A 6,451-nucleotide genomic window follows, 5' to 3' on the forward strand; every position below is an offset into this window, starting at 1 on the left:
GACTCATTTGAGTTTTTTACCCTTTTCTTAAATTTTCGGATATCAAAAAGTTGGATCTATCCACCTTTAAATGACACTGCGATGTGATGGCTGAAATCTGAATGTTTTAGATAATTTATTCATTAATTTGATTTGATCTTGATGTTAGTTTTTTACTTTATATTCCTGCAAATTAATGTTCTAATTATTTAGTGTCAAATTATTTTTGTTTCATTTTATTTAATTGGTTTAAAGTGACAGCAATACTTTATTATGTTATGAAGTGTTTACTCTTGCAAGTATTCTGTCATATAAAAAGTGAAACACGGTTTGGGAGATACTATTTACATATCAAAATTAGACTATACTTTTTTTTGGAATTAATGAGAAAAAAAGCATAATAATTAATAAGGCTTTCCTTAGCATATGATTATAAAATGTAACTCGAAAGCCTTGTTTGTCAGCATGAAATTTTAAGCTTTCATTTTTCTAAACGCTAACAAATCATTAAAAGGAAATAACAAAATATAGACGCTTGACAAATTTATATTGAAACTATTTTATAAGTGTAGCTTGAGAAATTAATTTCAAAAGTGAAGAACATTCAGGACTATGTTATTTTAAGACTATTGTATAACTATTTGCGATTGAATAAGTAATTCTGTCAATAAATTTACAATACTGCAAAAAATTAATAAAAATTAATGAACTGATTCTACATGTCTGATAGTATCCAACAAAATCACCTATAACTAATTTGGACAAACCAACCAATAACACTGCGTAAATGAAGCACAAGAAGCAACATTCAAAATACTAAATGTGGGTTTGGTTTTGGCCGATTGCGACAAATAAATATGTACCGGCAAGAGAATTTATATAGGAAAAAATATATCTTAGTTCTATGCTCCCACAATGTTTATATACGCTATAAGATCACTATGTATCAAATCAGTGTTAAAGCTAACACCCCTATGTTTATCAGCTTGTTAAGTCCTTCATGTGAAGAAGTGCTGCCACTTAGTTCTCCAGCATTCACATATTGACTTCTTCCAGTGCCAGTATTTGCAGACACATTAACTGACCAACCATCTATGTAAAACAAATTTTAAGGCTGAATAAGCATTACAATAATAACTAACATAGCCCCAAGCAACGAAAAATACAGCTAACTTTATCATGGCATCCTATAATTCTCATTCTTTCCAGAAATTAATTAAAAGAAAAGTTTCAATTAGTTAGCAATAAAGGTTTCATTTGAACTACAACCGCTAACAGATACATTATGCTTAGGCCTTAAGCTATGGCTACAAGACATTGTGGGCTTTAAGAACAAGAAAATTTCTTGGTTGGAATGGAAAACGAACAACTTAGGAGCTTCACGGAAAAATAATGAAAATAAGGGAATACAACTAAATGTCAACGAAAAAAAATAACAAAAGGCAATAAACTCTGGAATTTAGTTTCTATATAAAGAAAAATAAGGTTCAAGTTCACATAACATCAGCTATCAAGCAAGTATTATTGGATCTGAATGAAACAGATCACTGAAGACAGCAAAAAAAAGGGCACAAATGTCACTTTAAGCTTCTGTGATTTCAGAATTGACATTAAGGGTATGAATAAAAACACATCGGACCCAAACACAAATCATAAAGAAACAAATATGAAAACTCACGAATACACACAAGCAACGTAACTTGAAAAGGAGGAGGAGGAGGATTTTGTTGATGGGGGCACACACACACACACAACATTCACATACAAAGGAACTGGATTTCCTTATATGATACTTCACTATCACATCTAATTATATTATAGGGGAAAGCCATCAAAGCATCATTGAGTTCTGTTCACCATTTTCATCGACGTTCCATAAGTGAGATTTCAAGATATAGATTTAACATATAAAAATTATGGTCTAACAGAGCTAAATAGTTTGGAGCAAAAGGCTACCTTTGTAACCCAGAACAGTTGCACACCTACAGCACCATTGACAAGATCCCTCTTCATCCTAGCGTTCTGCACCAACTGCTTAACACCAATGTAGACTCCTCCTATGGCAACAAAGGTCAATGCATAGTTGCCCATCATCTTGAAAGTTCTTATGAGGCCTGGAAGAGCAACGTTTCTCTCAACACGAGGAACATGATTCCAGGTGGCAACAACAGTACCCAGATGGTGCCAGAAATTAAACCAGTTGTTGCACCCTTAATAGTTTTCATCAATGCAGAGTTGTAGGCAGCATACTCCTTATGAGAATCATGTTTTATTCTCTGACCTCTGAAATCAATAAATGCAGAGGTGAATGCCAATGCTGACCCAGCCTGAATTGCGGTTTTGATGCTCCCTTACAGGAAGAAGTGTTCAAATGAGTGTAATCAATTCAGTATTGGTGAAAAAAAATTCATTGCTCAATTACCTCATCCAACATCACAATTCACAAGCAGCAAATACATTTCACAACTAAAGCAAAATCAAATTACCAGAAATGAAAATCCAGACAGCTACGCACAACAAAATCTAGGGTAAGGGCTTAAGAAGAGAACGAAACCGAACCTCCTTGAACGTGTGAAACTGGGCATCTTGCCGAGGAACCTGGATGATTTTGGCAAAGAAATGCAAGTAAACGACGAGAGCGGTGCCGTGAGCTGCAGCAGATCATAAGGAAGTAAGGAACCAGTCAAAACGATCGGCGCAAGCGAAAAGGCGGGAGAAAGGAACAGCAGCTGGCGACGGCTCAACCTCCTCTGGCTCCTCGATCTCCTCCTCCACCTCAACCTGTTGCGGCGCCGAAGTCTCGGCACCGGGATCAATATACAGAGACGGTGACTCCGGCGGCTCCGAAACCTCGACACCGGAGTGAGAGGCTGTATGTGCGGCGGGGACCAACCGAACAGCTCTCTCGACACCATCACGCCCTCCGATCCCTACTAGAATTGAAACCAGTGACAGATCCACCGTTATTCACAAGGCAAAATTCGATTCGAGAAAACGACGTGGAGGAACTGGGGGGACGATTCGAACAGAGCTTCGTCTTCTTCTTGGCCAGAGACTACACGAACAGAGCTTGAGAGAAAGAAGAGCAGAGTGGAGACGACACGAAGAGAGCTTCGGACAAAGAAGAGCAGAGAGGAGACCGAGTGACCGACTGACGGAGACACTTCTTCTTCTTCTTTGCCCAGACAGAAAGAACACTTTAGATCAAACACTTTTTTTTATTTTTTTATTTTTTATATATGTTTTTATTTTGAATTTTGAATTTTTAAATGGTTTCAGATTTAAAATTACAAAACTAAGGCTAACTAAATTTTTACTAAATTAAAAAAATTAAGATAGTTTTTTGTTCAATATAAAATAAAATATTTAAGTTTTTTTATAAAATTAAATAAAATAATAATTTTTGTTAAAATATAAAAAAAATTAATAAAAGTATTGATATAATATATATTTAAAAATTGGTGTTTGTTACGGTACGATAATAAATTCATATATACCGATACTTTTAAAATATAGACAAATAACAATAAGACATGTGGAATTTATTTTCCACATCAACATTTAATTTTTTTTTAAAATATATAGTATATCACAGTTTTTACTAAAATACTCTTTTAATTAAATAAAAATAAAAATATTTATTTATTTAATTTTATAAAAAGACTTAAACATTCATCCTTTATTTGATTAGACAAAAATATCATTTTAAATTAATCAAATTTTAAAATTCAATTAACCCTAGTTTTATAGTTTCAAATAAGAGTAAACTACCATTTGTACCTACGAAAGTTGAAAACGCTGAGAAATCTACCCATAAAAGAAGAAAACTACCATTTGTATCCATAAAACATGAGTTTCGCACAACAAAAATATCCAAACACTAAAATATTACCTAAAAACCCCAAATACCCTTATCATCATCTGCATCATCTTTCCCTTCCCCACTAACCACTCCATCATCCTCGTCTACTCATCACCTTACCACCACCACCACCACCACTAACCCCAAATTGCCTCTGTTTCCGTTCTTGCAGCCTCCAGTGTCAGTGTCAGTGACCACCCCTCCTTCTCTCCTTCCCTGTCTCGCTCTTGCCGACCAGAGGACCTTCGCACCCACCCCGCCCCTGCTTCGCCGTCGTTAGCAACCCTAGAGCCGCAGTGCCCCCTTCTCCTCTTTTCACCACCGACCACCCTCACCTACCGGAGCTACCTTCTCCTCATCACCGAACCAGTGCCTCTGACGGGCCACCGCGCCAGCCGCCACCACCGCGGTCCCCTTTGCAAACCAAATCGCGGTGAGCTCTCTCTCTCTCTTTCTGTCTCTTTCACCATTTTTCTTTTCTCCCAGAAAAAGTGAATCCAATACATGAGGCTTCTGTGTTTGATTGTTCAGATTTGATCCTCTCTCCTCACTCTCTTCTCACCTTGGATCTGTGTTCTCTTTCGCGCTATTTCTGTTAGCTTTCTCCATGACACCCTTTTCAATGTTTTGTTCCTCAAACAGCTTCAGATTCAACTGAAACCAAGATCCAATTTTGACTCTCACCCATCGTCATCCATTTCAAATTCTTCTCTGGGTTGATTTTGATTCCTCCAAAGGTGAAGGTTATGGTGATGAAGGAGTGGCAATGAGGTGGTTTGTGGCAGAGGTGGTTTGTGGCAGAGAAATGAAGGTTAGATAAGAGAGTGTTCATGTGATGCGAAGAGAGAGATGGGGGATGATGGTAGTAGTGGTAATGATAAGGGTATTTTGGGGTTTTTAGATAATTTTTAGTGTTTGGATATTTTTGTTGTGCGAAACTCATGTTTTATGGATACAAATGGTAATTTTCTTCTTTTATGGGTAGATTTGTCAGCGTTTTTAACTTTCATGGGTACAAATGGTAGTTTACTCTTTCAAATATTGAAACACAAAAAAAACATATTAAAATAACAAAAAAGTCAAATTATTCTTCATCTATATTAAACATATTAAAAAAACAAAAATTAAAATTGTTCTTCATCTGAGTTCAGAAACCTTCAGTATTCTTCATCTTTTCTCTCCTCCTCCTATCCTCTCTCTCTATCTCTTAACCGTTTCCAGAAATCTCCTTCTCTGGAATCCGTCCATCGGAAAGTTCAGAAACTTGCCGTTGTAGGAAGATCAACGCTTCTCCGTCGTTACCTCAGGGTTCGACTCTAGGGTTCATACTTTGGGATCTGATTCGTGGAGAAGGATTCAGCACTTTCCCTCCCCTCTGAGCACATCAAAACAGCAAAATCCTAGCAATATTGATTGCATCGAGCTCGGTAGCTAGCTACCCACGGAATTTAAAGAACCTAACACTATGTTTGGTTTAATAGAAATGGGTGGAAAGAAATTGATAGAAGGAAAATGGATGAAAAATAATATTTTTCTTTGTTTGGTTATGAAGGAAAATAGGAAGGAAAGAAATTTTTGTGTGGGTCCCACTAAAAAAATTTCTTTCCATCACAAGCAAGAAAACAAGAAGAAAAGTGCTATATTTTTGTATTTCCAATACTACCCTTAGTTATATTATTATTAACAAATATTAATATAAATTTAATTTTAATATATTATTATAATAAAATTTTATATTTAAATATTATATGTATTAGATAAATAATTTAAATCAAATATATAAAATTATAATATTTTATAATATTTATAAATATAATAAAACATGAATAAATAAAAATATTTATACTTTATTTTATGATAAGAGTATTAATATAATTTTATACTATTATATTTTCTTTCTTCTCACTTTTCTTTCCATCCAAACAAAAGAAAATTTTCTCTCTATTTTCTTTCCATCTATTTTCTATTCATCCAAACAACACACAAATAACTCAACTTTTTTTTCCATTTTTTTTTTCTTATTTTCTTTCCTCTTCTTTTCTTTTCTTCCATTCTCTTTTCAACATCCAAACAAACCCTAAAGGAGAAGGAAGGCTAAACCACTGGGCAAACGCTGCATCTTTCTCCTCTATGGAAGTTCTTTGAATGCCCCTTCGCCCTCCATCGCCGAGCCCCGTCCAGCCGTCGTCATCGTCCAGCGCCTCTCCCTTTCTGGCAGCCACCGCGTCTTCCTCCACTCCTCCCCTGCACTCTGCCACTCTCTGTCTGCATCATCAAGAACGGAGCCTCTGACTCAGGTTGGTTCTTGAGTTTTTTTGGTCTGATTTTTCACTGCTTCTATTTGTTTTTCTGTTCTGTTCTTGAGTTTAATTCTGGTTTGTTCCTAAGTATTGTAGTACTTGATTTTTGGTTTTTTGCAATGTCTTTGGATTATTTTAACTAACTGTATTTTCAAGAATGTTGTAGCACTTTGTGGATAGGGGAGCGTTGTCAATTTTTAAGTGGTGGTTACTATTGAGATCTGAGAACGTTGTGGCATTTGTTGATGTCTTAGTGCATAGCTGTTTGTTTGGTAATATGTTAATAACGTAATAATTTTTTTTAAGGTTA

The 6,451-nt window shown here is 35.5% G+C and overlaps 1 pseudogene; it reads right to left on the bottom strand.

Annotated features, from left to right (window-relative positions):
* Positions 1-658: 658 nt before the first annotated feature.
* Positions 659-3,194, bottom strand: LOC112744141 (uncharacterized; annotated as a pseudogene).
* Between the last annotated feature and the right edge of the window lie 3,257 nt (positions 3,195-6,451).

This window comes from Arachis hypogaea, chromosome 14, assembly GCF_003086295.3.
Source record: "Arachis hypogaea cultivar Tifrunner chromosome 14, arahy.Tifrunner.gnm2.J5K5, whole genome shotgun sequence".
In the NCBI taxonomy this organism is placed as follows: Eukaryota; Viridiplantae; Streptophyta; class Magnoliopsida; order Fabales; family Fabaceae; genus Arachis; species Arachis hypogaea.